This window comes from Crocuta crocuta, unplaced genomic scaffold (genome assembly GCF_008692635.1).
Source record: "Crocuta crocuta isolate KB4526 unplaced genomic scaffold, BGI_CrCroc_1.0 scaffold306, whole genome shotgun sequence".
NCBI lineage: Eukaryota > Metazoa > Chordata > Mammalia > Carnivora > Hyaenidae > Crocuta > Crocuta crocuta.
Window position 1 is genome coordinate 2,482,497 of NW_027529630.1, and position 9,690 is coordinate 2,492,186.

Here is a 9,690-nt window from a genome sequence, read left to right on the forward strand (position 1 = left end):
CCCCCCCCCGCCCCCAATTTCCCTTCCTCTATAAAAGAGCATATCTCTCATTTGTTCTCCAGACTTGCCAATGGTTCATGATGGCTTGCTTGCTTGTCCTTATCTGGTTGGTATTCCTCTGCTATATCAAATAAAACCATTTTGCTGGTGAAATAACTACTGGCTGTTTCATTTTCAAGGTTGACTTTATTCTAAAAGTGACCAAACAGGAGCACCTGGGTGGCTCAGTTTGTTAAGCATCTGCTTTTGACTCAGGTCATGATCTCAGTTTGTAAGTTCAAGCCCCACATCAGACCCTGTGCTGACAATACAAAGCCTGGTGCCCGGAGCCTCCTTTGAGTTCTAGGTCTCCCTCTCTCTCTGCCCCTCCCCTGCTCGCGCTCTCTCTCTCTCTCTCTCTCTCTCTCAAAAATAAACATTAAAAAATAATAAAAAAATAAATAAAGCTACAAATGTGAGGTTTTTGAGTTTTTGAAATTTAATTTTTATTGTGATAAACTATACATATCATAAAATTTATCATTTTTAAATGTACAATTCAGTATATTCATAATGTTTTTAACATAAGGAAGTTACTGATTTGCATTTTTATAAAATTCATTCTATTAATTTAAAGGATGGACTAAAGAAGAGGTCCAAGAACAGAGACTGGAAGGTCCAGAGCAATGTAAAAGATTTAAATCTAATTTACTGCCAGACTATAAGCAAGAATAGAATAGAGAATATCTGATTTATTAATAACTATATCCCCCAGGACCTAGCTCCATGTCTGGCATACCAATAGCATCTGGATAAATGATCTTTGGGTTAGTTCTATGATTCTAAGAATGGAAGACATGTATTCTGCATAGCATGTAACACCTTAATGATGATTTAAAAATCTTTTTTGTAATCTGCACAATAAAGGGTAAATATGAATATTAGGTATAAGATCAAAGATAGGAGAGTAGAAGCCAGACTACGACAGGCTTTAATCCAAGAAGAAAAGTTTGGACTTCATCTCAAAGAGAAATTTACTGGGGTGTCTGGGCATGGTTTCATACAATCTCACAATGACAGTACTGATAATCCTTATTATCAGTTAATTTAAAGAATCTTGCAATATTTGCCCTTTAGTGACTGGCTGATTTCACTTAGCATAATGTCATCAATATTCATCCATGTTGTAGCATGTACCAGAACCTTACTTTTTTAAGGCTGAGTAATATTTCATTGCGTGTATATAACATATTTTGGTTATCAACGTATCCACTGACTGAAATTAGGTTGCTTCTATCTTTTGGCTACTGTGAATGCTACTATAAACATGGGTACAAATGAATTGGTTTGAATTTTATAAAAGGAAAAAGGAAAAAAGAGAAACTGAAAACCGTAAGCAATTCTAAACATCTAAAAGTGTTGGTTCTCAGAAAATCTTTATCATCCAAGTTAGAAGGTAGAAAGTAAATGGAAAAGTGGTAATTGACCTAAGAGGTTCTATAAAGATCAAATTAAACTGACAATGGAGAAAGCTGAGAAACAATATGATTTGTGCAGAAAACCCCCAAATGGCTCAGGAATTGCTGGCCATATTGCAAGCATATCTAGAAATAAGTATAAAGGTGTTGCTAAAAACAAAACGAACAGATGGAAGTCCCCTCCCCTGTTCCACACAGCCAGTTCCCTCTCCCACCTCACCAGAAGATTAAAGGATTATTCTATGAGAAAAGAAAATAAAGAGCTTCTGGACTGGGGAATAAAAGAAACAAGTGAGGGCTAGAATACAAATAGTATTAAAAATAAGGAAATTAATTTCATTCCTCTATGTTATCATCAAATTCTCTCTGTATTCAGCACCAAGAAAGCTGGGAGCTAAGCTTACTCCCTCCAGCAAGACACTGGATAATTCTTTATGAATCTGACAGACAAAAAAACCTTAAAAGACCTAACACCCCCCAAAAAAACTCAGTCAGAACAACCTACAGAGAAGCACCATAAACACAAACAAGTGCTTAAAATCAAGTTTTTAGTGCTCAATTTTTAAACATAGGAGGATAGCCAAGAGTTACTTGTTTTCTGAGGACCACATCAAATAAGAAAGAATTAAAATAAACAGAGGTATTAACAATTTACCCAAAAAAAAAAAGAGTATTGGGAAGAGGAAATACATCTCATTAATATCCTCAAAATAATAAAAAATACTGGAGAGGCTCCTCTGTGGCTCAGTCAGTTAAGCAAGTGACTCCTGATTTCGGGGCAGGTCATGATCTCACAGTTCATGGGATCGAGGCCCAGGTTAGCTCTGCACTCACAGTACAGAGCCTGCTTGGGTTTCTTCCTCTCTCTACCCGTTCTTTGCTCGCTCGCACACACATACATGTGCTCTCTCTCACTCTCAACGTAACAAAAACTTTAAAAACCAAAGATACTGGGGGCGCCTGGGTGGCTCAGTCAGTTAAGCGTCCGACCTCGGCTCAGGTCATGATCTCACAGTTCGTGGGTTCGAGCCCCGCATCAGGCTCTGTGCTGACAGCTCAGAGCCTGGAGCCTGTTTTGGATTCTGTGTTTCCCCCTCTCACTGACCCTCCCCTGCTCATGCTGTCTCTCTCTCTCAGAAATATACAAAAAACATTTTAAAAAACTTTTTAATAAAAATACAAAAACCAAAATACTGGAATCAAAAAGATGCTACAGACGAGGAACATTCAGAAAAAAGAACTCTTTGAAATTAAAATAACAGAAATAAAATAAAATGGAAGAAAGCTGAAAAAATCTTTTGAGACTTAAAACAGAAACATAAAGAAAAAGAAAAGAAAAAGAAAAGACAAAGGACGCCTGGGTCGCTCAGACGGTTGAGCACCGCACTCAGGCTCAAGTCATGATCTCACAGTTCATGGGCTAGGGCCCCACGTCGGGCTCTGTGCTGGCAGCTCAGAGACTGGAGCCTGCTTCGGATTCGGTGTCTCCCTCTCTCTCTGCCCTTCCCCTGCTTGCCCTCTTTCTCTATGTCTCTCTCAAAAATAAATAAACTTAAAAATTTTTTAAAAGAAAAAGAAAAGACACAAAATCAGACAAAATTAGTAGATCAATCCAGGAGGTCTAATAATTCAAGAGGGAATTAAAAATGGAGAAGAAGATATCATACAAATTAAGAAAATTTCCTGAAAACTAAGAACATAAGTTTCTAGTTTGAAAGAAATTATATCTATTATTCAGCACACAAAAGGAAAACAGACACATCAGTATGAAAGATCAAAAGACCAAGAGTCAGGGGGCGCCTGGGTGGCTCAGTTGGCCAAGTGTCCGACTTTGGCTCAGGTCACGATCTCACAGTTCGTGGGTTCGAGCCCTGCATCGGGCTCTGTGCTGACAGCCAGCTCAGAGCCTGAAGTCTGTTTCGGATTATGGTGTGTGTGTGCGTGTGTGTGTCTCTCTCTCTCAGAAATAAATTTTAAAAAATTAAAAAAAATAAAAAGAAATTTAAATAAAATATGGAATTTGGTTAATAATGTATCAATACTGGTTCATTAGTTGTGAAAATGTAAAATGAAATGTTAATTACAGAGAAAACTAGGTGGGGAATATACGGAAAGTCCCTGCATTACGATTGCAATTTTTCTGTCAATATAAAACTATTCCATTTTTTTACGTATTTATTTATTTAGAGAGAAAAAGAGAGAGAGAGAAAACAAGCTGGGGAGGGGCAGAAGGAGAGAAAGAAAGATCCCAACAGGCTCCGCACTGGCAGCCCAGAGCCTGATGCGGGGCTCAATCTCACAAACCGTGAGATCATGACCTGAGCCGAAATTAAGAGTTGGATACTTAACTGACTGAGCCACCTAGACACCCCTAAAACTATTATAAAATTTTTAAAAAATTTTTTGCAAGTTTTATTTATCTCCACACCCAACGTGGGGCTTAAACTCATGACCCTGAGATGAACTGAGAGTCCCATGCTCCTCTGACTGAGCCAGCCAGGTGTCCCTTACAAAAATTTTTATTGAAAAACATAAAAACAGAAATGGAAAGGTGTTTTCGTATGTACAAATAATATGAAAAGATCTCTACGATATAGTATTAAGTACAAAAAACAAGATGTGGAGTAGAGTCTGATACATCTTATATAAGAGAAAATAAGAAATTACCTTCATATTCACTTGTAATTGCATAAAGATATCCTGGAATATACACAAGAAAACAATACATACAATTACTATAGGAGGAAGGGGCGGAGTAGGGAAAGGAGTTACCAGAGCAAGGGTGGTAGTAAGTTTTCTCAGAGTACACCTTTTTATGTTTGTATTACCTATGAAAAATAGAGGGGGGAAAAGTGATGCAGTTTAAAGCACTGAGAGAAAAGGGTTAGATGAATTCTCAAAGTCTCCTCCAACTCTAGAATGCCTTAATTCAAGAATTTCAGCTAAAAGTACTTAAATTATTAGTCATTTATAATGGGTCTTCCCTGAAACTCCATGCTCCCATCACTTCTTTATACCTTTTAACTAAATTAAAATAGGTAGGTAACAAGCATGGAGTGCCTGGGTGGCTCAGCTGGTTAAGCATTCAACTACAGCTCTTACAGTTAATAGGTTTGGTTCTGGATTCAAGGTCAGACAGCCCAGAACCTGGCGCCGTGTGTGTGTGTGTGTGTGTGTCTGTGTGTGTGTGTGTGTGTCTGTGTGTCTGTGTGTGTGTGTGTCTGTCCCTGCTAGCATTCTCTCTCTCAGAAATAAACAACCATTTAAAAAACATTTTTTTAAATAGTTACCGAGAACTTCCCATGTGCCAGGCACTCTTCTAAATGCATAGCATTTATTAACTAATTTAATCTTCACAATAGCTCTATATTATAGTTCCTGTTACCTTTGTTTTATAGAGAAGGAAACTGAAGCACAAAGAGGTCAAATAATTTGCCCAAAGCCAGTGGCCAGTGCCAAAATATGAAACCCAGACTCTGTGTTCTTAATCCCTAGCTCTACTGTTTAGTTTTAAGACTCCAAAACAAGATATGGAAAACATTCTCCTTGACTGTCCTAACTTGCATTATGAAACTCCATGAAGCAAATGGCTTAATACCATCTAAATCAGCAGTTCTCAAAGTGTGGTCTACTGACTGCCAGGATCGCCAGAAACTCCAGGACCCTTCAGTAGCAGGTCCAAAACCCTCCTGGGAATCAAGCCATTATCATAACATTGTTATTTGTTATTTGTTTTTTCATTCTCATTCTCTCATGAGTGTACAGTGGAGTTTCCCAGAGCCTATATGACAAGTGATATTAAATAAATTGAATGCAGAAGGACCTGAGAATCCGGATATCTTCTCATGAGTGAAAGACATTAAAGAGATTTGCAAATTTGTAGAACAATGCCACTCTCCTCACTAAATTTTTGTTTGCAAAATAGTTCTCTCATGTAATGGGTTTAATACTATTATATTTAAATGAATTAAATATTTTAAAATCTTGTTTAATTTTCAATATAATAAATATTAAGGGGAACCTAGGTGGCTCAGTCAGTTAAGTGTCCGACTCTAGCTCAGGTCATGATCTCGCGGTTCAGGAGTTTGAGCCCCGTGTCAGGCTCTGTGCTGACAGCTTAGAGTCTGGGGACTGTTTCTGATTCTGTGTCTCCCTCTCTCTCTGCCTCTCCCCCACTTGCACTCTGTCTCTCTCTTAAAAATAAAAATAAATAGGGGCGCCTGTGTGGCTTAGTCGGTTAGGCGTCCGACTTTCGCTTAGGTCATGATCTCGCGGTTCGTGGGTTCGAGCCCCGTGTCGGGCTCTGTGCTGACTGCCAGCTCAGAACCTGGAGCCTGTTTCAGTCTGTGACTCCCTCTCTCTCTGACCCTCCCCTGCTCACGCTGTCTCTCCTTCTCTCTCTCCTAGAAATAAATAAAACATTAAAACAAATAAACAAAAATAAAAGTAAAAATAAAAATAAATAAAAACAGGAGCGCCTGGGTGGCTCAGTGGGTTAAGCGTCCAACTTCGGCTCAGGTCATGATCTCACGGTTCGTGGGTTTGAGCCCGGCGTCGGGGCTCTGTGCTGATGACTAGCTCAGAGCCTGGAGCCTGTTTCAGATTCCGTGTCTCCCTCTCTCTCTGACCCTCCCCTGCTCACGCTGTGTGTCTCTCTATCTCAGAAAAAAATAAAAAACATCAAAAACAAACAAATAAATAAAAACATCCAAATATTAATAAAAACAGAGTTCTTTAGGGGCTTGTAAAAGCATAACAGGTAATGGTATCTTGAGAAGAAAAAGCTTAAGATCACTGATCTAGCCAATCTAAACTGTTCAGTACTCCTGATCCCTCACAGAAAGACACATTTTCCCTATCTAGTATGTTATAATTCAAATGACCTGATGTAAAAAGAGTAACATAAAGTGAAAAAATAAGCAGCACTAGGCCAGGTATGTGCTTCTACCTGAGATTTTATTTCCTAATTTGTAACCCTATTTTGTAATATTTGTTTGTAGTAATATCTTCCACTATAAATCACTGGCATTTCTAAAAGTGCCTCAGTATTTCCAGACAGTAGCCACAGGTAGCAACAAAAGAGATTTCTCAAGGAAACTTTGGCTTTAAATTGTATATGTCAACATTCCTTTATTAAACCATATATGCTACTAAAATATAAAGAAACCCTGGGAGTTGTTAGAAAGATTACCAAGACTAGTATCATTAACTTGCTCTGAAGCTTCATATACTAAAACAACTCTTGTTTATTACAGAGCACAAAAGCTTAATTTTTGATAAGCTAAATAGAAGTCTACTTAACTCCAAATCAGTTCCATGAACACATCTTTAATATCATTTGACATACTTTTAGGTTCTATGCTAATAGCAAATAATTTAACAATAGCTTTAACTAAACAAAACTAACTTTGCCCAACCTACCCCCCCAAAATGCAAAATCCTGGTATTATTATTATTAGCAAAATGGCAAGAGCTATAAAAAAAGAGCAGGTTCCCTGCTCCCCAACCCCAAGCATCTGGAGTATCCCTGCATACAAATAATGTAAGCACAAAATGTTATTGTTAAATTATTAAGTGCTTAAGGAAAAAAACGTAGATTCCACCACAGTAAAGACATACAGGCTACTAGCTTCGATTCCTAGTAGATTCAGCCATCAATCATTTACCAAATTATTTCTGAGTACCTACGAGCCTGGCACTATGCTAGACACTGGAGATACGATGAACAAAAAAATGTTTTAATCTTCATAGGACTTACATTCTGCTGTGGGTAATAGACATAGACACACACACACACACACAAATAAGATTTATAAATGTGGTAAATGCTTTGCCACAGATTAGTTTTTGAAAGCTGATTTGTGGAACTGTAAAACCTAAAAATAAATAATTCATGAAGAGTTACATCAAGATAACCTGGGACTTTACTAATAGATAACAGACCTTTACTAGCGCTAAGAAAACTGCAGACACTACCCAGGAAAACAGATCAATCTTTCATTGTCAAAGCTATCGGATGGCATTACTTAGCATTATAGTAGCCTTAAAAGATAATTAACCTCACATTTCCACAGAATTAAAGAGCATGTAAATACAATCCCTTAAAAATATCTAAGAGGAGCCTAAAGAAACACTGACAACTAAATGTAATATGGATCCTGAACTGAATGCTGAAACAAAACAAAAACAAACAAAAAAAAGAAATCTGAATAAACTATGGCCTTTAGTGAATAATAACACATCAATATTGGTTCATTCATTGTAACAAATGGACCATACTAATTTAAGATGTTAAGAATACTGAGGAATACTGGGGAAACTGGGTGGGGCTATATGGGAACCTTCTGCAAAATCTTCTCAATTTTTCTGTAAATCTAAAACTATTCTAAAAAATAGTCTATTAAAAAAAATCTAAGATGACTTCAGGAACTACAGGGAGGTTATTAGACTTAAATAAAGCAAAAAAATGAGAATCCACGGAACTCTGCAATGTCGATTAGAACAATAAATACTCCAGGAATTCAAAGGAAACCTTCAAATATTGAACTTATGATTTCCACTCATAATAAAATCTTCCGAGGATAGAGAGTAATGGATTCTTCATGCAAACTAAATAGTTCTGCATCACAACATAAAGCCAGCAATAACATCCCTAGAGTGCACAATAAGCACTTTAAATTCTACTTATCAATAATGACCAATACACTACATTTTACGCATGGCATTGTCCTGAAACTGCCATGAAACACCTAGACTGGGATCACCCTCACAGGTCTTACCAAGATACTTAAAGAAACAAGTTTATACATGCTTCAGGAAAATTCATAAGTAAAGGGGAGTCTATATTTTTCCTTGATAAGAAGGGAAGGGGTAAAGATTACATGAAAAGAGAAAAGTGATTTCTCAGCTCCAACTGGAACCAATTTTCCAACTAACATTAATCTAATTCAATGCCATATTAGTATTAACACTTCAAGGTAGTTGTAAAAGTTCTGAGTTTATATCAGTTATCTGCTTTCCAATCAAAAGAAATTTTCTTCTCTACAGCCTAACCTAAGGTACCTGGCAGGTAACACAATGTCTGATGATTTAGGAGGAACTAACCTCTTAATGTCTGAATTTTAAAGATGGTCATGAAAAATGTGAGAAAAACAAAAAAGAATGATAATCTCTAAATTGTCGAGTGCCAAGTTTCATAATTCAGCATAAAATTGGAATTACCGCAATGTTATTTTGGAGAAAGCCACCAAAAAATACCATCTTGTATATAATACAAAGTAAGTGACAGAAGAAGCCTTAACAGGTAAGAACATTCCACCCATCATATACTATGGAGTATTAAGCATAAAAGGGTCATTCAACGAAAAGGCATTACATATTGAAATCTAATTTAGGTAACTAGATGATAAATCTATCCGACTCTACTCCATTACTCCCTAGCGCCTAAGGAAATCCTGCAAAACAAAGATGTTCGTTATTCTCAGGCCTTCTCTCACAGGAATCCTAAATATATTTATATATAATTGAAAACACTAAGAAATGGAATAATTAACATTTCCTCAGTGATTCCCGTCTGCACCACCATAAAGAGAAATCAGACACTGCTTCGTGCTGAAAGGAGAAAAAGGAGAGGTGAGATGTGAAAAATTCCAAGTAAAACGATCATGACATAGCATCTGGCAGAGATCGGTAAAGCATCAACAGTGCCAGAAGAATTGTCAGGAATCAAAGTCATGAGAAGAAAATGAGGTTTTCCAACAAGCCACAACCTAACCCAAGAAACAAAAATCACCACTGCCGCCACCACCCCTCCTACTCCCCAACCACTCCATCCTCACTCAAGTCGCCTCCAATTCAGATATATATCCTCCAAACTAATTCCCCACCCAAGTGCAAACCATCCAAGAATTTCTACGACACCCCCCCCCATTTCCCACCTCCCACAAGATCCGCGTATCTCAGGGCCAAAGCCTCTAGGGAAAACAACGCCCTAATCCCCCCACCCTCCTAGTCCAAGGTTGAAGAGGGTCGGTTCCCCGGAGCGGGGCTTCCGGGAGCGGGGCTTCCCAAGGTGGGCCTTCACAGAGCTGACGAACTGGGATAAAAGCAAAGACAAGGGTGGGGCTCAAGGAAGGGGACTACGGTTGGTGAGACCGACGGAGACCGAGGAAGAAAGGGATGGACAGCAGGCTGGGGCTGGGCGGGGTGAGGACTGGGGGGAGGGGGGTGCAGA

The 9,690-nt window shown here is 38.2% G+C and overlaps 1 protein-coding gene across 2 annotated transcripts in view; it reads right to left on the reverse strand.

Annotated features, from left to right (window-relative positions):
• The window catches only part of RAB6A (RAB6A, member RAS oncogene family), an 81,015-nt gene that overhangs the window by 70,425 nt on the left and 900 nt on the right, over positions 1 to 9,690 (reverse strand). The window lies entirely within an intron of this gene.